The sequence below is a fragment of the Euphorbia lathyris genome, chromosome 8 (assembly GCF_963576675.1).
Source record: "Euphorbia lathyris chromosome 8, ddEupLath1.1, whole genome shotgun sequence".
Taxonomy (NCBI): domain Eukaryota; kingdom Viridiplantae; phylum Streptophyta; class Magnoliopsida; order Malpighiales; family Euphorbiaceae; genus Euphorbia; species Euphorbia lathyris.
The window spans coordinates 69,169,936-69,194,363 of NC_088917.1; the positions used below are offsets into that span (position 1 = coordinate 69,169,936).

General features: G+C 32.7%; 1 pseudogene; it reads right to left on the minus strand.

The window, feature by feature from the left end:
- Nucleotides 1–18,191: 18,191 nt before the first annotated feature.
- On the minus strand, nucleotides 18,192–23,628 carry LOC136203991 (protein DETOXIFICATION 16-like; annotated as a pseudogene).
- Nucleotides 23,629–24,428: the final 800 nt, after the last annotated feature.

Sequence of the window (24,428 nt, forward strand, 5' to 3'; positions counted from 1 at the left end):
TTCTTGGACAAAGCTCACCTCATTTAAACCATCCCTTGAAATACTAGACTGAACCTCTTCAAGTTTTGCTAGTGCAGCCGCAATGCTGGTGTCCACGCATCCAAAAACCTCAAAATTCCAGGCCTTAAGCTTAGGGCGAAGAGTTTTTAGTTTGTGACAGAGCAACTGAGCCGGGGGAAGAGAAACCCTACATGAGTGCCAGTGATCATAGACAAGTCTGTGCAAATCTCTGTGAGTAGTCCACATAGAAAGGAATCTGAATCTACCTTTTCTGAACATTCCAGATTTACAAGAGAGCACAATCGGGCAATGATCAGAGTTGCTGCGGGGAAGAGAAGAGCACTGAATCCTGTCCCAACTGTCAATAAAGGCCTCATTGACAAGAGCCCTGTCAAGTTTGCATTCAACATGGGCATCACCCATTCTCCCATTGGACCACGTGAACTGCATTCCTGTGCAATCAACCTCATTTAGATCCCCGTTCCGGATGAACTCTCTAAAATCCCGACAACTGCTCTCAGCAGGGCACCTTCCGGTTTTCTCATGCGCACCCCTGACCGCATTAAAATCTCCCAGGATAACCCTTTTATTGCTGTCCTCAATTCCCAGAAGCGATTCCCATAACAATCGGCGTCTTCCACTATTATTGCTTCCATAAACAAAGGAAATCTGGAAGTCCGATTGATTCAAACTGTACCTAATGGAAATATGCTGCTCATGCTCAGTAAGGGTGACGCATCTGCCGCTATTGCCAATTTTGCAAAAAAAGCCAGATTGAGTTATTGCTATTTTGTGAGATAGGCAACATGTCAAGAGACTTCCAGAAGAGAGGCGATATATTACCAAAAGCAGTCATAGGTTCAGACAAACACAACAAATCCGGATGATTAGTATTGCACAATAATTTTAAAGCCCTTTGGGTACCCTGATTTTGGATACCCCTGCAGTTCCAGTACAATATAATCATGAGATAGTAGCAGGAGGATTTACCCTCCCTTTAAGCCTAGAACTGGCCTTAGACTTCCGTCTTTTAGTAATCCAATCACTGCTCTCTGCAGCATATTCATTCCTGATCCCAATATCCCTATTCATTTATCTCATGAGATGTTGAGTCCATTCATGAGTTTCAGAGAGAAAATTTACCTCTTTAGGCATGCCCATCGGGAGCTTTAGCTTTAAGCCCTCCGACTCCGACGCCGAGTGTTCAGAATCCTCACTAACGCCATCCCAATTCTTCGAACCAGCCCAAGAATTTGCCTCACCATTCGGTTTAAAGTCATTGTGAATCACCATCTGCATAGAGTTTTGCAGCGCGGTGCCGATCACAGCCTCATCCTCCTGAGGCGTGGGTACAGCCCCCTGAGTAGCCACTTTCCTCTTAGGCTTGGCTCTAGCTTTCCCCTGCTTGTTCCCGTTGGCTAGAGGGACTTGAGAATGAACATTCCATCGACAACGAGCTGAAGAATGCCCAATAGAGGAGCAGGTGCCACAAAGCTCCGGCAGGTTCTCATACTCCACAAAAACCCAATGCTTCTGATTGTCCGTATCAATTCGGAGTTTGGATTGAATTTCCCTGGACAGCTCAACATCAATAAGCACCCTGGCGTAATGCCCGAATTCTCCACTAACAGTGTTCTGATCAAATCTGATAGGCACACCCACCGCCCTAGCAATACTGGCAATGATTCTGGTATCCCAAAACTCCCAAGGCAAGTTATAAAACCGAACCCAAACCTGTGCGGAAGTGGACTTGTGCATCTCTGGATTGAATCCCGGGGACCAGGGCGAGAACCTGATAATCCCAGGCTTGAGCGAAATAGCTCCAAGCCCCCAGATAGCTTGAAGAGCATATTCGTTGGGCATTACAATCTGATAGAAGCCTTTCCCAAGAGAAATCATCTTCCAGTCTGACCCCCTCTTCCAGACCTGGCTCAATTTCGCTTTCAGCTCTGCGTGTTTCCAGGGACGATCCCCTTTGTTCATCGTGACCCTCCCGATTACAGAGTACTGAACTGATTTTATCCTTTCCTCGTAAATATCCTGAGGAATTCGAACCGCCATGAAACCCCCCACTTCGGAGACAAGCGGCGCAGACGGAGACGGAATTGCGGTTTTGGCCGTGCCTCTCACAGCATCCGCGAAGGAAGGCGGATTAGGGATTGGAATGGTCTTCGAGGCGGCTCCAGCATGACGAGAGAAAGCCCTTCGTTCGAAAAGGTGGGCGATCGAGAAAGACGCCGCTCCGGCCATGGAACACGAGGACAAGGTCTTGGTCAGAACCCCCTGTATCTTATATATTTAATCTAATTAAAATGTAACAATTACATGTTAGATTAATACAACTATACAAAACTTTTGTTACGCATATCCCGGTTATTTTGTTTTAATTCATTTCAAAACAGAAAACTATTAATTTCTGAAACATATATATATCAGATTTAAAACGGTTTTAAAACGATTTTCAGAAAAGAAGAAAATCCTTTAAAGATTTTCTGTTTTATCTTTAGAATCAATAAAACTAACTTTTATCAATCTAACTATAAAACTAATAGATTTTGTTATAATGATTATCAATCAAAATAATTAGGAATATATGCATAATCAATTTTAATTAACTATTAATTAAAACTTATTTATCTTTAGAATTAATTAATCAAAACAGTTTTGTTAATTAACCTAACAATAAATGTTTATTCAATCTGATTGAAAAACCTTTTAATTTTCATATATGAAATAACGGATTTAACGCAGGCTCTAATACCACTGAAGAAAAATAGGCAAAAGTTTGGCAGCGGAAATATAAAATTTTTAATCTATTTCCTTTAAACCAAGATCCGTTAATCTTTATTTCACATAAAGAGGGATAGAAGGAAATACTTTTTAATGAACTGTTTACCGTTGTAAGCGAAGTGCCCTCAACTCTTAATCCGAGTTCACGAGCACAAAACAAAACACAAATCAAACGATATTAGAACTCAACCAAGTAATAGCAATCAAGATAGATTGCCTCTAATTAATCAACACAAGATCAAGGATGAGAGAAAGAGATGAAATCAATAGAATGGAAGCGAGCGGAGCAATTTCTTCCTCTACAATAGACTGGTCGAAATTCTCTCTCTATTAGGGATTAACCAAGTACACCTATAAAGGGGGATATATATAGCCTCCTGTATCTAAACTTTAGTTAGATAGAATTAGGTTACTTCTTTTGAGTTTTATTCTAAAATAAAACTTCATAAATATTATCTATGGTTTTTAGATAACTTTTTCACAGTTTTATTCTAAAATAAAAACTTCATAAATATTATCTATAGTTTTAGATAACTTCTTTATAGTTTTATTCTAAAATAAAAACTTCATAAATATTATCTAAAGTTATATCTAAATATAAAGATAATATTAGGTTGTTTGGTAGAATAATATTTAGAAGCAATTTAATCACTTTAAATCTTCTAACTTAATTATTTCATAATTAATTTATCCACAATTATAATCTAATCATAATTGACTAAAATAAATTAATTCTCACATGTATATATATAATACATGTATTTTCCCTTTTCATTATTTGGGCCTTTATATTGGGCTTCCATCTATTAATTAACATCCATTCCTCTTTTGGTTCCAAGTCTTATGTGTGACCTATTAGGTTCTTATTGCTTCTAGCCGTATACAACTATTAAATTAATTTTCTCAGAATTATATTTAATCTTTGTATAACGGAATGAGTGCGCGAACTGTGATTGGCATATCCGAAACATTCCACCAGAGCTATAAGAAGACAGGTTGATTCCGTCGTTGACCTTTCCGTATTAGTTACAGTATAATTCGATCCTTTGTCAACTACATCCTTGAACTGAATCTTATGACTATGGGCAATGTCAAGTCACATATAGCGAGACGTTCGTTTTACTTGTACAGCCCGAGTTAACTCCAATTAGATAGGTTAAGTGAAATCTGCATTTCAAGTCTTAAGCTATCACCTTGCAAGGATTTAGAGTTAAGTCTTCCACAAGCGATCCTTGGACGTATCTCCCATTTATCAGGAGTGACAAATGCTCAATCCAATGTATAACTATCCTGCAATTACTTCCTGTGATACCCAACGTCTGCCGTACACACCCCAGAGTCACCCCTGTTATGGATCGTGTTACAACAGGATCAAAGTATCACATTCCATAATCCAGAATCACTAATTAACATTCCTTTGAGTCTTAGGATTACTTATACCTATTAATACCAATGAGATGAACAAGTGACAAGGATAAATCTACCCATCTTGTTATCTCAAGTCGGGTCCCTAATCCTAATGAACTCCATTCATTGGATCCATGTAACTATCCAGATATCTGCATATCTGAAGCTTGTGAGATCAGCTCTCTGTCTCGACAGAAAACATTGTTACATGCAAGTCTCAACAGTGTTATATCAATCCCTATTCAAAACATATCACTTGAATTGGGGTGGCTTTAAGTTTATTAGTTTATTATAATGTTTCGTCTCACTTCATGCTTGTATGAACACTTTATAATCACTTTAAATAAACTCAGGGATTTCCTTTTATTAGACTTATTTAGTTCTTTAAAGGAGGTTGCCTTTATACAGTTATGAAACCATATCTTATTAAAACAAATGATATAAAGAACAATTCATTTACATTAGGTTTATATCCTGGAACAATTGTCTATAGGACACTAAACCCCAACAACTGTGGCTTCCCAATTGGGTTTATCGGCCTTGCAGCAAAGGCGTGGCTTGGATATGGTGGATGATTTTTTGATCAATAATGCTTGGTTTGGTTTGCCGAATTTGCCGGCAGAGGTGGAAGAAGGTATCAAGCGGGTTTGTAGAAGTTTTGAAATGGAGGATTTTTGTATTTGGGAGCCCGCGGCTGGTGGGATTTGACGGTTAAATTGTTTTATGATTGGTTGCGGCCTCCTAGGTTGAAATTGGATTGGTGTTGTTTTCTTTGGCGCCGATTTATTCCCCCTGCGCATTCATTTATTTGTTGGAGGGCTTTTTGGGGTTATCTTCCTACCCATGAGAGTTTGAGGCAGCGGGGTTGCTTGATTGTTTCTAGATGTCTGTTGTGTCTTTCTCATGAGGAGACGACTGATCATATTTTCTTAACATGTGTTTTTTTGCAGGAGGTTTGGCGAGGTATTTCTGCTTTGTTTGGGAGGCGTCTGCCTTTGGATGGTGATTTCCAAACTCTGATTTTGGAGGCTAGTAAACAAAAGTTTAGTTCACAAATTGTTGAACTTTGGTCTGCGGCAATTGTTAGCACTGTGTGGGCTCTTTGGTTAGCAAGGAACAATCAATTTTTTTAATGATAAGAAACCGGTAATTTTTTTGGTTCCTCGGCGTATTTGGAGCGCAATTCGTGAAGCGGCAAATCAGGGTTGTGGTTTTACTTGGAATTCTTCTGTGGAATTACAAATTCTTAGGGAATTGAAAATTGATAGAAGATTTCCTAAAGGACCTCGTATTATTCATGTGGTTTGGCAGCGTTCCGATCAGTTGGACGAAGGTTAATACTGATGCTTCTGTTTTGGGTAGTTCGGGTGCTGCGGGTTGTGGCGGTATTTACCGTTCCTCAAATGGTATGTTCCTTGGTGCTTTTGCATTCCCGTTTGACGTTTCTTTTGCTTTTTTAGCTGAGTTGAAGGCTGCCATTTATGTGATTCATACGACTTTTGACAAAGGTTGGCGTCACCTTTGGTTAGAGAGTGACTCGACTTATGTTGTTCAGTTGTTGCGTAGTAAGTCGACTACTGTTCCTTGGGTGGTTCGTTAGAGTTGGATTGATTGTTTATCAAAATTAGATTCCATGAAATTTGTCATTTCTCACATTTATCGTGAAGGAAATGCGGTTGCTGATTCTCTTGCTTCTTTTGGTCGTATGGTTGATAGTTCGCATTGGTGGGATTTAATTCCTGATTTTTGCTGCCTGAATTTTTTGCATGATCTTATGGGGCGTGGTTCTTATCGCTTCGCTTGACATGATTTTGTTTTGAACTTTTGTATTTGGTTCTTTGTAACTTTTCTTTTCTTCTTTAATAATATTGGTTCGGGTTTGCTGTGATTTTCAGAGGTGCCAGCATAGCTGGGATGTCTGTTTTTTACACTCTCTCGCTAACCGGCCTTCAATCAAAAAAAATATAACACATAAATAATAAATATACATGTACAAAAAATTAGACCAGCATAGATTGAAGGGAAAATTCTACCGGACGGCAATTAGACCAGCATTGTTATATGGTACGGAGTGTTGGGCAGTGAAACACTGCCACATCCATAAGATGTCGGTGGCGGAGATGCGTATGTTGAGATGGATGTGTGGTCACACGAGAAAGGACCGGGTGCGTAATGAAATAATTAGGACAAAAGTAGGGGTCACATCTATTGAGAATAAAATGAGAGAAAACCGACTAAGGTGGTTTGGCCATGTGAGACGTAGAGCGCTTGATGCGTCGGTTAGGAGAACCGAAGAGTGGCAAAGGGATGTAGTGGTGAGGGGTAAGGGAAGACCTAAGCAAACTTGGAGGAGGGTGATCGAGAGTGATATGAGTTTATTGGGAATTGAGGAAAATATGGTAGTGGATAGGACGGAGTGGAGGGAGCGAATCTATGTCGCTGACACGACTTGATTTTCACGGTTTTATATGATGGTTCATGTTAGCCGACCCTGAATCATTTCGGAACTAAGGCTTTGTTGTTGTTGTACAAAAAATTAATATACATGAAATTAATATTTAAAAAAAAACAAATAATTAAACAAATAACATAAAATATAAACTATAAAACAAAACATAAAATAAATTAACTAAATAAAAACTAAGTTAAATTAGATTTAAAAAAATAAAAATAAAATATTGTATCTTGATCTGCGGTAAAGATACCGCAAGCTTATCCAGGTCTACTGGAGCTGGATTCTCCAAGGGCTCAGAGAGCCCTTGGAGATGGCCTAAACCCCACAAAGTTTATGTCACATTCTCTAATCTTTAGAATCAAGTTCGTGCCAAAAAAAAAAATCATGGATAGTGATTGGAAAAAAATTAAATTATGTAAAAGCCCCACTAAACCTGAAATTGTTGCAAGGTTAGCAAAGAACTAACTGTAACTCCTTTAATAACGTTGTATTTTGGGTTTGTAAGAACGCTGTATTTTGGATTTGTAAGTAGTCCACAAACTCGTAATACTCTGAAAAAGAAGATTAGATCTTCATAATTCTAAGAAGATGTTGGGAATTTTTCTTGATTGCGACAATTTAGCGGAAGCGATAAAACAATTTTATTGAATTTATGAGATTTACAAGAGGGTGTTCCCTAGAAACTTTCTAGAGTTACAATGAGATAAAACAAAATTAGTAGCACTCGGGTGTTTCCCCAAACTACCCAAAATAATTATCTTTACTATTTTTATCTCTCCCCAAAATAATTAGACTGTCCTCTAAATAAACTCTCAAAAAACTCACGAGACACAATTGTGCCTCCTCTCACTACATTTTTCTTCCACCCTAACTCCCTTTCTCTCCTTTTTATTTTCTCACAATCTATATATCTAAGTTTAAGTCATTGGCTTTTATAAGCCAAGGCACCTTCATCTTCTTCTCAATTAATTGTGCCAGCAATGCTGGCACAATTAATTGCCTTATTGACCACCGAATTCGGTGGTCAATTCATTTAATTTTTATTTTTTTTATTTTAATAATACAAATTACATAAACAACCCCTCATTAATACAAATTATAAAAACAGTCCCTCATTAATTGGAACTTCACAATAATTCTCTTCTTTTATTTAATTGTTTTAAATTAATAGTTAATTTTCTCAACAATCTTCCCCTTAACTATTAATTTAAAACTTTCATCATTTTTTTAATATATATGATGTACTTTCCCATCATCATGTAAACGGAGCACTTCTCTCCGTAAACAACTTCTCGGAGCACTTCTCACCGAATCGATTTGTTGATGCACTTCTCATCAACCTTCAACTATTGGAGCACTTCTCTCCAAATTAAGCAAATTTTTTTTCATCAACATGATGTGCCAAATTGACACTCTCTTCTCTTTTCAGCTGCCCAAACTTCTTACACGAAACATTGAGCCTTCCCCTTGCCAGCAGTCCTTCCCTCAACTGCTTGCTCATTTTTTCCATTTTCTCACGCCCAATTGATTTGGTGTGTGACGCTACATTGAACCATAGCTCTGATACCACTGTTGGGAATTTTTCTTGATTGCGACAATTTAGCGGAAGCGATAAAACAATTTTATTGAATTTATGAGATTTACAAGAGGGTGTTCTCTAGAAACTTTCTAGAGTTACAATGAGATAAAACAAAAATAGTAGCACTCGGGTGTTTCCCCAAACTACCCAAAATAATTATCTTTATTATTTTTATCTCTCCCCAAAATAATTAGATTGCCCTCTAAATAAACTCTCAAAAAACTCACGAGGCACAATTGTGCCTCTTCTCACTACATTTTTCTTCCACCCTAACTCCCTTTCTCTCCTTTTTATTTTCTCACAATCTATGTATCTAAGTTTAAGTCCTTGGCTTTTATAAGCCAAGACACCTTCCTCTTCTTCTCAATTAATTGTTGGCACAATTAATTGCCTTATTGACCACCGAATTCGGTGGTCAATTCATTTAATTTTTATTTTTTTTATTTTAATAATACAAATTACATAAACAATCATTCATTAATACAAATTACAAAAACAGTCCCTCATTAATTGGAACTTCACAATAATTCTCTTCTTTTATTTAATTGTTTTAAATTAATAGTTAATTTTCTCAACAGAAGAAACATGCAACAAAAGAAATTTTTCCAAACCTACGTAGTCACTCAAAAATAGATCACTAAAGCCATGATTTTCTACTTTTCCTTCCTTAAATCTTTATCTTATATTTCCCACTACTTTCGCTAATCCATTTTAAGTTTTTGAAGACTTTAGACTATATACAGTAAAACCTCTATATAGGAATACTCTATATAGAAATATCCTCTATTTTGTTATAAAAAAACTCGGTCCCAACTTGGGCCAGTTATAAATAGGAATAACCTCCCAAACGTTATTTGTTATACACTTTTTAAGTCCCACCTTTAGAAATTATGCCTCCATATAGTAATAATTATATATTATATGTATATATTAAGAATTCAAACTAAATCATAAAATATTAAAAAAAACTATTGAAATTATTTACGAGTTGGAAACCCAAACTACAACTTGAAATTATAAATATTTAGTATTCTCATTGATGTTTATATTTTTCCCATAAAACTCTTTCAATTATCTATATATTGAAAACCTAAACTCTAAATTGAAATTCTAAATATTTAATTTATTCCATTAATGTCTATTATTATACACTATATATAAACCATGTATGCCTATGATAATCTTAACCAATTTCAAGTGGTATTATTTAAAATTTAAAATTATATGTGTTGAAATTTTTTATTATACCAAACTCTATGTAGTAATAACCTCCCAATTGTTATACAAATAGTTCGGTCCCAAGTGTATTCCTATATAGAGGTTTTACTGTATATATAATTTTTATTTTATAGCCTAAATGATATGAAAATAATAATCATATCAAACAAGTTAATTATATTTGCATATCGTATGTCAAAAATTAACAACCCAACTCTTAATCTCAATTTATAGTTTCAACTCCCAATAAAATCACTAGATAATCAAGTATGAGATCAATATGTGAGACATGCCATATATAACATTAGATCTTGTAAATAAATTTGGGGAACAATCTATCGCAACATTCATGAAAACTTGAAAATCTTTAAATTTATGCCAACTTGATTCAAATTGTCTAAATTTCAAAGAATATGTTAATTGATTGCGTGTTTTCGATGTAAAGTCTTCGAGACCCGGTCCTGTATTGGAGTGGACCTCTATATAAACTTTGATAGAAAAATCAGTCTGTAATCTCAAAAATAAAAAGTATACGAAGAGAAGTATAAAATGATAACCTACTAAGTTACTATTCACGCTCCTCAATGACTCTCGGCTTTGCCACGGGTGTCTAGTGGCGAATACATGATTGGTTTGTTGGAGAGGCCAATTTTACACATGCATGTGTAAAAAAATTCTAAATCAAACTTGCTCAACTTTTTTCCATACATATACGTTTATCATCAATCCAGAATCAATTTTTACGTATCAATGCAAAAAATTTCAAAATTAAACTAGATTTGGACTACAAAAGTAAGATCGAGTTGTTTTGAACAAATTTAGAGAAATTTATCGTCTATTATATATTAATTTAGTTAAATTTTGTAACTAAATACAAACTCAATGAGTTAATTAACCACTTCGTACCTTAATTTGTCGGAAACAAATGGCCGAAACCATTCATAAGAGTAGTTCTAACAGTCTCAGGGTCGAAAACCATCCATGATAGGAGTGGTTCTGGAGGCCGAAGGGCCTGAGCCTCTCCAAACCCCTTCTATCCGCCCCTACAGGTGTCTAGACGGAGACTGGTCGGCCCGACGGGAAGCCTTTGAAGGAGAGTGAGCAATGGAAATGCTAAGATCATAGCAAGCCAGAAGTTGTTCACTCAACCTGCAAGAGCTTCTTGGCTAATCCCATTGCTTATGAATGCATGGGATAGAGCAGGAAGCCCTTGAGGGAGAGTGAGCAACCAATATTCATGGCTTGAAAATATGTACTATATGTTCTGATTGGTGTTTGCTAATTTCATGAAGATTATTGGCCAACAAAACTCAATTTATAGGCCAGAATTTCCTGGGAAAAAGAACAATATCTTTGGTATCAGAAAACACGTGGAGAAATTATCTTCTCTTGTAGGGTCCTCATATCCATTGACACTTGTCATATAGTTCTACTATATCTTTTATTTAACATAATATTTAAGAGACAAACTTCAATTACTTTTTTTTAAATAATATTTTTTGGTTTTTTTTTATGGAATATCTTTTGGTTTTCAATGCTAGTAAAACAATGAAATTTTAGGGCATATTTGGTTTACAGGCTGTTTTGCTGTTGAAAAAAAAATATTTTTCGGATCCTAAAATTGATTCAATCATGAAGGTCCCTAAAAAGTAGAGATTCCTGCTTTTGTAAAAAGCTATATTTTATATATAAAAGATAAATAGTAGCAAATATCTAATCAAACATCTAAAACTCTTAAAAATTAAAAATGCAAAGAGAAAGAGAAAAAACAGTAAACAAACACCCATTTAGAAACAATGTTGAAGTTAAAGAGCATTTTTATCAAATAACTTTTCTCATCACATTTTTTTTAAAATAACGTATATTATTTCAACTCGTCACATTTATCGATAAATTCAACTGATTGGCTGAGAGCAAATAATGATGGGTAAAGTCCAAAAAAAAAAATCACGTACTTTAACTTTTTTATTAAAGTGGTAACTGCAAATCTTTTTTTTTGTCCAAAACGGACACTGAGATTTTCATTTGCAATCAAGAGATGACTCAGATTTTTCGTTTTACTAAAAACAAAGAATTCAAAATTAAAATGAGTGTTGACGATTTCAAAATTGAAAATTTCAAAAACTTGATGATATATTCTAAACAACTTTAATTCTTCAACATTTTAATTTTGAGGTCATTTAGGTGCTGTTTAGTGAGGAGAGAGAGTAAATGTTTGTAGAGATAAAGCTCTGAAAATGATGATTTTGGAAGAAAAAAACTCGTTTCCATAGTAAATATGGTACTAAACAACTTTAATTCTTGGAATTTTCTATTTTGAGGCCATTAATGGTCATTTTTATAGTATCAAACTAAATAATCATCATTTTTAGCAAAACGAAAACCTCAGACTCCGCTTGGACAAAAATTTTTTACAGGTACCAGTTTGATAAAAAAAATGAAAGCACAATGAGTTATTTTTGAAATTTCTCTTTCCGTTTTTTTAATAAATTATATGAAAAATGTTGATTAGATATAAATATTCTGTGACATATCATCAGCTTCAATAAGTGATAACAGAGGGTTCTTACATTAGGTATACCAAGTCCTTCATCTTACATGGAGGACGCCTCATACATTTTGACACATGTATTGACTCCACTCCTTATTTAAGGATAAAATTTCTTATAAATGTATGAGTCGCACTACACATATGATAAAATATGTATAAGGATCCTTTATTTGACTAACGCTGGTCCTGAGAGTTGAAGCGCTCTATACAAAATTTAAGTAAACTGGTTAACTAATAAAACGAAAGATACAATATTTTAAAATTTAATTGCATCAAATAATGTAAAAATAGTTCTTGCATTTTTCTATATCTCCAAATAAATCACGTTCAATAGATAATAAAACTAATCATTTTTTTTAAAAGCTAATCCATTTAATATTTTTTATGGCATGATGGATCGTAAATATGATTTAAGTAACTTTAATTTAAAAAAAAATTATTTTTCTTCAGAGGCAACGGTAACGGGTAAGTCATCCTATAAGCAATAAATACATTTGAAAAACAATCAGATCTTTTTAAATAGCTCAATATCTCAATAACAATTTTTTTTTTGCTCTTTTGATAAAATAGTTTGTAAAATTTTAACTCTTGTTTCAAGAATATCACAAAAATTTGTATAGTACCCCCTACAGACACTTATGCGGTCGCACTTCCTGCACACCCTTAGAGTTGCCGCTGTATTTGATAGGGATCACGCCCAATATTTTTAATGATTTCTCAGACCTAAGAATCACTGAAACAAAGATGAAATTAAGGTCCCGTTTGTTTGACGAAAAATATTGTATATGATATTTTCCTGATTTTTCGGTACTTGTTTGCTTAGGAATAAGTCAACATAAAATTTTAAGTTAGTCAATAGAAACATTTATGAAGAAAATAAGAAAAATATTTTACCTTTTTGAAAAAAGAATAGAATATTTTTCTCAACTTTTAGAACTTTACTTCATTCATTTTTATCACAATAGTTAGCGACCACTTCATTCCGTTTTTCAATGTTGTATCCAAACATCCTTACTCAATATTTTTCAAAAACACTGTTTTATGATAAACAAACGGGCTAAGAAAAGCTGAAAAATATTCTAGCAATTTCATGATTGAATTAAAGTCAACATTAATGTGAATAAAATTCTCAAACGGTTTTGGACAATTGGCTCTTAAGAATGATCACAAGACAGTATACTATTATTAATTAGAAAATGAAAAGTTAAAAGAATATTGAAAAGGTGTTAGTAGAATAGAGATGGCATCTCAACCTTATCTTACGTACAAAACATAATTTAGTTTTGACATTCTCCAAATCTTACTTTCTATCCCTAAAACCAATTGGCATATCTTTCCATATTGGATGGCAATTTGCAAATTCTTGTTAATTTGTTCATGCATGCATGCATGCATGCATGCCATTAATCAATGTCTGTTTTTTTAGAAGGCTTGATACATTACCAGCTCCTTGACTTGTCCAAAATAATAGATTGACTCCCTGAACTTTATAAGTGTCTCACTAGCTCCCTAAACTTGTCTATAAAAATGGATTAGTTCCATGAACTTTGCAAGTGACTCATCAACTCTCTAAACTTGCTTATTTTGTAACAACTAAATACAAAAACTTATTAAACCTAAATTATAAAAATACGTCTTCATCTATTCGAGAGGTAATTTTTTCGCTTTTCCTACCTTTCAACCTATTATAAGAGTTAGTGTTGAAGGTTTGAGAGATTGAATGGATGAGGATCAAGAGTTAGTACTATGATTTTTGTCAGGGCCGGTCCTAACATTTTAGGGGCCCTAGGCGAAATAAGAGATAATGAGTCCTTAATAAAAAAATGTACTGAAAAATTTAAAAATAGAAATTTGGGCCCATTTTAGATCTAAAATATCATATTATTTGATCAATTTTTAGACCTAATGGGTATTATAACTAAATTTATAACAAAAAAAATAGTATATATTTAATAAAATTAAAATTTTTGGGCCCCTTTTAGCTTTGGGCCCTAGTCCGCCGCACCCCGAGCCTATGCCCAGGGTCGGCCCTGATTTTTGTATTTAGTTGTTACAAAATAAAGAAGTTTAGGGAGTTAGTGGGACACTAATAAAGTTCAGGGAGCTAATCTACTTTTATGGATAAGTTTAGGGAGCTGGTGTAACGACCCGGTCCGGAGTGGGTGGCGCCGGGGTAAGAAGGCCTGAGCAAGGAGCGGCCCTAAGGGATGGCGATGGGGGCAGGAATGAACTGAATCCCACATCGGAAATGGAGAGGGAGTGATTGAGGCTTATTAGTAAGATGAGAATCCAATACATGCAGACGCGTTTTAAAGCCATGAGGCCCAATGTGTTGGAATTGGGCCAGAGCGGACAATATCTACATGGTATTGGACCAGAGTGTTACAGCTGGTGATACGAAATAAGCAAGTTTAGGGAGCTAGTAAAATATTTACAAAGTTCAATGAGTTGGTGATGTATTAAGCTTTTTAGAACTATTATTATTATATTGTTAGTTAAATTATACCATAGGATAGGATAAGATCTGAATCTCATAAATGAAATTATTATTGAGGGAATGTAGCTAATCGATCAAAGAGCTTAATTTATTGGACATGATATATAATATAACCTCTAAATTTGCCTATCATTATCCGATACGTTATCTTCTATATTTTCATTTTCATTTAGAATGAGATAATGTGTAAAGGTATCTGTAACATTGACAGTTAAAAACAATTTTATTTTTAATATCTAAATGGTGTAATTTTACCTTTAATGTTGGGAGTCAATAGTAATTTTATCCCTAACGTTTGATAAATTGGGTCAATTTGAGAAATAATTCACCAAATTGTCTTCTCAGTCACGAATCTTGTCATCTACACTTCGAGGGTGTTTGTTTCAGCTTTTCGGATGAGCGTTTAGAGTTTCACTCCAAACCGCAGAAAATATAACGTTTGATTAGGTTTATCTAACCGCAGCGTTTAGTATTTTCTCTGGAAACTGCAGCGTTTTGGAGCGTTTCACGAAAAGCTCCTATTTGGAGCTTTTCATAAACAGCTGTTTGTAGTTAGTTATTATTGACAGAATTATCCTTTTTATTTTCACAAAATATATTTATTCTTTAACATATTATTTATATTTCTACAATATAATTACCGGAAAACAAGGTTTTGTTGCATTTAATAAATTTTTTATTTTTTATATAGATTATTTTTATTAATTTGTGTAACATATTTTTTTATTTTATAATAGGATAAGGTGCAAAAATACCCCCAACATTTATAGTTAGGAGCAATTTTACCCTTAACGTCCAAAATGGTTCAATTATACCTCTAATTTTGAGACACAAATTGGTCCATCTGTAAGGCAAATTCAAACCATTCTCGACCGACTACATGCCTTGGAGAGGTTAGCTCGTGACTCTAACAATTAGATTCCTAATTCTTTTTGGTAGTTTTTTTAAAGGGGGCGTATATCCAATCCAAGACCTCACACCTTAATATTAGAGGTGTACCAAGCTGTATAGGCTTATTTTGGCAAATTACATCAGTATCCTCTAATTGCAAAAGAGTATTAGAGACCGATTTAGCAACCAACTTTCTGGTTGCTAATTACTGTTTTTCTTGTAGTGAGTCAAAAGCAATTTTACCCATAACATTGACAAGTTGGGTCAATTTGAGAAATAATTTATCAAATTGTCTTCTTGGTCATGAATATTGTCATCTACACTTCACATGTGCACGATTTTATCATCGTTAGTAACATATCACAAACATATGATTAGACGTGAATTTTTTTTTAAGAAAATAAAAAAATATTGTCTTTTGTACGAGTTGGACAAAAAAAAACTCCAATATTTAATTGAATTTATAAATATTAATTTTCACTTTTATTATTAAATAAAAAAAATTTGAAATCTCTTTTTTAGAACCACTGGTGTGTGCAATTGGTGTATAATAAGAAATAAAATATCTATGTTTTCTAATAATATCTGAAATCGACCCAACTTGCCAATGTTAGCGGTAAAATTGTTCTTAGCTGCCAGCGTTATGGGTAAAATTGCACTATTTTAGACATTAAGAGTAAAATTATTCCTAGTTGTAAACGTTATGTGCATTTTTTCACATTTTTTCTCATCGTTAATTAATTTAAAACATGTCCATTTTAGACATTTTAAATCCGAACAACAACAGTTCAATATAATTTTACCAAACACTAGTAATTAAACAGCTAATAACAAACAGCTAACAGCAACTGCTAACAGCTTACTGCAATTACTTTTATCACTAATTAGTAATAGACCACAAATATATAAAATAGACATGAAAAAAATTAAATTTAAATTGAAAAAATCATACTGTATTTTGTACGAGTTGGATAAAAAAATCTAAATATTTCGTCAATTTAAAAATATTAATCTCTAATTTTATAATAAAATCATAAAAATGTGAAATCTTTTTCAGAACAAACCAAATTGATATTTATTACTCTAATTCCAAAATGTGAAAACCCGAATCGCATGACTGATCTCATGCTTATTTCATTATGTAATCTGTTATATAAACTTGTGGCTAAAGTTTTAGCAAATATGCTGAAATGTATCCTTCCTGATGTAATTTCTAAGAGTCAGCATGTATTTGTACTGTGGAGATCATTGATTGATAGTGTCCAAATCGCATTTGAATCATTGCATTATATGAAACAGAAGCAAAGAGGTGGGAAAGGGGAAGTAGCCTTAAAAATACATGTGAGTAGAGCCTATGATAGAGTGGATTTGGTTTTTTTTATGGTCAGTCGTGATTGGAATGTGATTTTATGAGTAGTGGGTTGAATGGATGATGCTTTGAACTAGCACATCTTATTCAGTATATGTAAATTCTGAGATAGTAGATCATGTGATGCCTGAGCGTGGCTTGAGACAGGGTGATCCCCTATCACCTTATTTGTTTATTATTTGTGTTGAGGTTCTTTTCCAGTTAATTTCAAAAGTTGAATCTGAGAGTTAATTATGGGTTGTAATCTTTGGCATGGAGCGCCCGATATCTCTCACATTTTCTTTGCAGATGATAGTTTTCTATTTTTTTAGTGCTATCGAGATGGAGAGTAGGCAGATTGTAGACATTCTTCGAGTATATGAGACAATTTCGGTCGAAGTTGTAAGCTTTTCCAAATTTGGAGTTTTTTCCAGCTCAAATGTTAAGGAAGAGGTCCGTGTTTCGATTAGGAATTTGCTAAGGGTTCACTGTCCTCTTGATTCAGGTTATTATCTGGGCCTTCTCTCACTAATTGGTAGGTCTAAGAAAGCAATTTTTGCGTTTTTAAAGGAGAGATTGATGAAGAGATTTAGTAGTCGGATGCTCAGGTTTTTATCAATTGTAGGTAAAGATGTTTTACCGAAGTCTGTAGCATAGACATTGCCTATATTTTGTATGAGTACTTTTTTATTGCCAAAATCCACATTTGACGAGTTACAAAAAAAATAATGAACTCATTCTAACGGAGTACGAAGGAAATGGGGATTGGAAAATATACTAGTACAGTTGGGATCAGTTAAATGTTAGGAAGGTTTTTGGGATTTGTATAATTTTAGTCCCCCGTTACTTGGGAAATAATAAGGTTGGGAACTTATTGAGAATTTTCATATATCCAGGACATATTGCACACGATTTATATGGGATTAGTTTTGATAGATTGATTTGATTTTTTGTTTTTGTTTGTTCGGATTTATCCCTCGCGCTCTCTACCAAAAAAAGAAAGAAAAACAATTAACAAATTTACTTTTCACTTTAATCAAGACGGACGGTCTGCCGGTGGCCTTTTCACTTCCACCTTGAAGAGGGTGGTGTAGGAAGTTTTACTTATCCGTTTTAAATTTCACGATAGCTATTCTAGTCATGCTTATGCGACATATTGTAAGTATTATATAAACACATGTAACAATTATTAATATTTCCGCCAATTCTCTCTCTTCTACCTAGTTCTAGAATATCTTTTTGTGACGAGTTGATAAATCTCAACATCACAAGTATTAAATTGCATATAGTTAACCTTTAATTAGAATTTAAGGGTAAATTTGGAAGAAATTTGATTTTTTTTTTTATTTTTTTTTATTTGCAATTGGTACAGTTCACCGAGATTCAATTTTATAAATATATATAATATGTGCAAAGGAAATTAATATAGCTTGATTGCTTGGATAGTAATTATAATTAGACATTAGAAACACTATTAGTTGCTGCATCTTTTGATGTATCTGAATTTTTTACTCTGTTTGCTGCTTCATCTGCCTAAGGAAATAAAATAAACATACAAGGATATTAGGTTCAATCTTATGTACTAATTTGATACTTTGTCTCTATTATAAGAGCCAAATTGATATTATCCACATTTTGTTAATTAAATAGGAAGTGATATGTTTGCTTACTTTTTTGACCCAATTTGTTCTAACTGTGATTATGAAAAGTAACATCCCTTGTACAAGAAATGCACATATGATCCCCAACCAAAGCCCCTACAAAAAAAAAAAAAAAAAAAAAAAATGTTAATTTTAGACCTCCGACCCCCTTATGTGCCAATATTGCATGATACGTGTTAAAGTAAAAATTTGATTGAACAAAGTCATATCGGTATAATATTAAGTATGCGGTAAGTTCAGCCTGACAAGTCGTGATCAGTTTAATTGAATATCCGGAAGGTACTAACCTGAGCCTTCAAATGGAGAAGAAAAGCTAAGAGTATAGAAGAAGGAATTCCCAGAAGATAAAAGGAACACATATGCACCAATTTTCTGCCATCCACATCCTCTAGCTACACCTGAATCAATCTCCCACAAATATATATTATAAAATATTAACAAAAATCATATAATCTGAAAATAGGTATTTCATCATGGAAAAATAAAGTAAAATAATGATATAATATCAAACTTGTCTCGGTCATCATTTCGCTAGTTTTTTAAATGAGATTTCTTTTATTTATATAAATTAGTATAATTTAAAATTCATGAAATTTTATATCATAAAATGAAGTTTAGGAATTATAATGCTATAATTTAACAGTCATGAATGTATTTATCACATCATTAAAGAAATTAGTGATAATATACAAATCTAGTCATATAGTTATAAGGTGATAACAAATGTAGTCTCTATACAAAACAATGTAATCTTAGAACCTGACTGATATCATGCAAAATGACATAATGATCACCTCCTTTCTGTAATAAAAGGCCGTATAAAGACTGCCAAAGCCCAGAATTAGGAATCGGCCCAATCCCATCGACAAAAAGCCTAACTACCTGCAGTCAATAGGCATGGCTTTGGGTCCAATCACAAACTTTCAGAACCCTATAACATAAATCCTTAAGGGAATATAAATCCTAAATTCACAAGAACTCCTGATAAGGCTTCAACCTTAATCTAATCTAACACTATAAACAGACAGGAATAAGTATAAGGTTCTGTACATTAACTACTATCTTAAAACCTATTCTTACTCTATTATTCGGTCCTAAATCACAAACTGACTTAGACATCGGAGCGAGTTCGCTGGACTCCGATCCCATTTGACCTAGCCATTACGATGTTGGATCATAACTACAGCCTCGACGCGTAAACAAGATCAGGTAACAACTTATCACTAACATTTAATTTCAAGTATTATTAACAAAACATTTATTTTTTTTTCATGTGTTATTTAATGTTCTGGCCACCTTCCAACCTCCAGTGTCTTGGTAAAAAATAAAACTTGAAATTGTACATTTTTATTAATTAAAAAAAAATCTTTCGTTATTGATACTTGAAATTCATGGTACGATAAATGTTAAGATTAAAATTGAACTATATTTTGTATGTGGAAATTATATTCGCTTTCTTCCAATAATTATACGGCTAAATGTATAGCTTATTAAAAATAAAATCACATTGAAGAAGAAAGGAGAGTATAACCTGAAAGAACACTTTGAATAGAATCAAGGAAGCTTGAGGCAGCAAGAAGAGGCATAATGGATGAGACATATTTGATAACTTGTTTTTCATTACTATAAACTTTACCCCAAACATTTCTGGCTAATATCATAACTAATCCAACCAAAATACCCTGAGCAATAGCCATGCATAACACTACTTTTGCTGCTAAACTTGCTGCCTCTGAATTTCCAGCCCCTAATTCATTTGATACCCTTATGCTGCAATGAAGATCAAACAGATAAAAAAAAGGATCAATTTGGTCCTTAAACTTAACTAACCTGGTCAAATAGGTCCAAAATGAACTTTTTGTGTATCAATTTGGTCTATAACTCGGTATTAACAGACCTGACAGCAGCACTGAGTCCAAAAGGGATCGTCCAGATTAATCCAGAGGTATTAAGGCTGATGATAATAATAAGCATATATTAAATATTTTATTTTATGATTAAAGTAGAATTTTAATTTAACACTAACAATTAAGAGAAATTAAAACTTCATTTAATAAAATAAAGAGATTTACTAACCTTATTGAAAGCACTGAAGTTTCTAATTTAGGATTAGGAAGCAAACCAGATAGAAGAACCACCACTTCAAATGTCCAAACCTTCAAACTGCCCAAGGATCATGTTCATATCATTAGTCTCAATCATTTTCCTTTTCTAATTTTTTTATAAAAAGTTTAGGGATAGAAGAGGTTCTCTAATCCATGTAGATAGAAATATTCATGGTAAAATACATGAATATCATAATTAAGTAAAAAATTATAACTAAGTCATATCATCAAACTTAATTCTTAATATGTCATTATTCTTTATATATTATGATTTTACACTATAATTTAAAAATTCTAGATTCCAATTCATAAATCATAAACCCTAGAATATATTTTACATTTCTAATTTATAAATTCTAATCCTTAGAATATATTAAAATTACTGATTTTTACTATTTTTAAAAACAAATTAATTTGACATAATTATAAATACTTATTAAAAGATGAACTTTTTATGTAATTTTCTTTAGAAATATTCATAGATTGGATCCGGCCAAACCTGATTTACATGTAAATATGTTGTTGAAGCACAGCTCGTATTATTTTTTTCATCGGCTCAGGCCATGCTAAACCAACCAAGCTAAGCTAAGAAAACTAATTCATATTTTTAGCCCAGGCCATTACTAATATTTTATATTAAAAAAAGTAAACTAAATATTAAAATTAAATTATGGTTACGCACGATAAGAATATATCAAATTAAGATATAGGGTTAAGGTGTAAAAAAATACTTCTAATATTCTGGGTTAGGAGCAATTTTATCTTTAATGTCTAAAATAGTGCAATTTACTCCTAACATTGGAAATCAAGACCAATTTTACCCCTAATGTTAATAAATTGGGTCAATTTTAAACACTGTTGTAAAACACATATATTTTTGTTCATTATTCTGCACTAATTGCACAATTCGTTCTAAAAAAAGGATTCCATGTTTTTTATAATTTAATAATAGAATTGGAGATTAATATTTATAAATTCGGTGAATTTTTTGAATTTTTTTGTCCAATTTGTGTAAAAGACATCATATTTTTTTTTCATATCCCAACATATGTTTGAGATTTGTTACTGATAAAATTACGTACGTGTGAAGTGTAGATGACAAGATTTATGACCGAAAAGATAGTTTGATGAATTATTTACAATTTATTAATGTTAGAGGTAAAATAGCTTCTAACCCAAAATCTTAGGGATATTTTTGCATCTTAACCCTAAAATGTAATTAGTAGATTCAACAAAACTCAATATAAGTAAATATATGGGTAAATTACATACGAGTACAATATTTACATTGTTTCATACTTTAATGTACAACCTTCAATAACATGTAATTATGACCGGTCAACGTGAGTCAACCTACCACATCACCAATTTTTAACTCATTCTTTAATGAAAGTGGGACTCATCCTCTTCTTCAATCCTATATATATATCATTATTTTCTCTCTTCTCCGTTTTTTTCAAACATCGTTCCTTACCACTAAATTTACCCACAAGAATGATAAATATGAAGAATGAGAACTTACCAAAGCATAAAAGCTGAAGGGATGGCAATTTTAAGAAACATAGGAACATCATGAAAAGCTTTCCAAGAAAACCCAATCCAAGTAGTATTGCAAGAAGAAGAAAACTTAACATAAACCACCAAAAGCAACACATTGATCCAATAAGATACAGAAATAGCCAAAGCAGCCCCTCTACTTCCAAGTTCCAATTTGAACACAAAAACCCAACACAACAAAACATGAAAAACACTAGTAATTCCACTACAAAACATCATAGGAAAGACATTGTTTTGGGTTTGTAAGAAAATTACAAGACATTGAAGTAGAGCATATGCAAATAGACTTGGAATCATAAAACAAGCATATGATCCAGCTTCATCTGATATTTGGGGATCTTGGTGTAAAATTATTAAAATGGGTTTAGTGTTTGCCCAAATAATGGCTAAGAATGTACTAATTAGGGTAAGAATGAAGATAGCTTTTTGGGTGTGAATTCCCATCATTTCATATTGTTTTGCTCCATATGATTGTCCACATAATGTATCCAATCCACTTGCCATTCCCATCTGAGTAATCAAATAATTATAATTAATTTAGGAACTACACATAGTTAAGATATCAAACATTAAATTATTCTATTTAGTCTTATAAAAAAAATTCTAAATAAATTAATTAGCAGTGAGTTAGAGATTATAATAAAAGTTATTATTAAACCTTAATTATCAGTTTAAGTTTTTGGTTCAATTGGTTCTTAAATCAAAGCCTCACAGCCTCTTGTAATCTCATTAATTGGTGAAATTTCAACACATGATAAGATGAGTCTATGATGTACACGTTTTAAAGTCGAGGGATATTTACGTGCAGGAGTATATCAAAGATTATAATAAAAGCTATTGCTAGAGTTTAACTATGAGTTTAACTTTTTGGTTCAAATGAATCTTTGATATGGTATCAGAATCTCGTAAATCAGGTGGTTTGAAGTTCCAATCCTAACAACCCCGGATGAAATTTCAAACACACAAAAGCTTCTAACAGTATATCAAATATTATAATAAAAGTTATTATTAGACTTTAAGTTTGAAGTTTTGTTTCAATTGATTTCAAAATAAAAGTATTGCATTTACTATGATAATAATTACTGTTTTTTTTATAATAATGACATAATAATAATAATAATAATAGTATTATTATTATATATGGTTGTGTCATTTGTTATATATATTAATATATATGTGGTAGTCCCTACAAAATATATATATATATATTTTAATTCAACTGCAAAAATTAAATGCATCCATATAAATCTCAACCCAGAAAAATGACACAACATTGATATATATATATATATTAAAGAAGCAAGAAGAAATTGATTATAGTTAATTAACTATGATTAATATCAATGAACTATAAAAGTAAATTAAATAAATAATTACCAATAAGTTGAAGCCTGTGAGAGATGCAAAGGAAGTGGCCAAAGAAGCAGCAGAAAGAGGTAATTCTCCAAGATGGCCCACAAACATTAGAGAAATTATTTGTATGCTGAAATTTAATAATCCAACCACAAATAAAGGACCTGCAAGCCATACTTGTTTCTTCACTTCTTTTCCTATCCTATTTTCTTCCATTTTCATTAATTAACTCTCTACTTTCATCATAAATATAACATATACATATAGTATATACTCAAATTTATGCCACATGGCATCTACATAAAGTTTATACTCTTTTATACTCTTTTATATCTTTTTGGTTTCCTTTCTTCATTCCTTTTCCATATAATACCTTTTATATTTAGATGGATCTTTCTCTGATTAAAATTTATTGCCTAATATAAATGATTTGAGATACTTATCTACTCAAAACCAACTTAAGTGGTATTTTTATATTTTACATTAAAATCACCCATTAAATTCGACCTATTCTTTTGTGGTTTTTATAGATGTGGCAGTGAAGTAGGTTCTTAAAATTGAAAATAATTAATTAACTGACTTCTAACTAAATGATTGTGAAAGATGATCAATGATTGAAAAATCCTCTGAAGGAAACCAGTTCTACTATAGAAAGTTTCACTTGGGGACCAAAAGTAAATGAACTAAACAAATTCTTAACACTTATGTGAAAGGAAAATGAATCATTTCATTGATATAGATCTTGAAGAAGTGTTGCAGAAAGAAAAAGAAAGAGATGAAGACTCTTGAGTTCTTCATCTAGCTTCTCGAATACAGAGAGAAGAGAAAAGTAATTAAAACTAACCTATACTTACCTATTTATACTAACGGCCCTTACATTACAAGTGGGCTGTGTACAAAGCTTTTACAATAAAGTCCCTACACTATTGTACTCATAAACATAAATGTAGAATCAGTTACAACCAATTAAACCAAAATATATATTAAGAACATGGGAGAAAATTATCACAAGACTA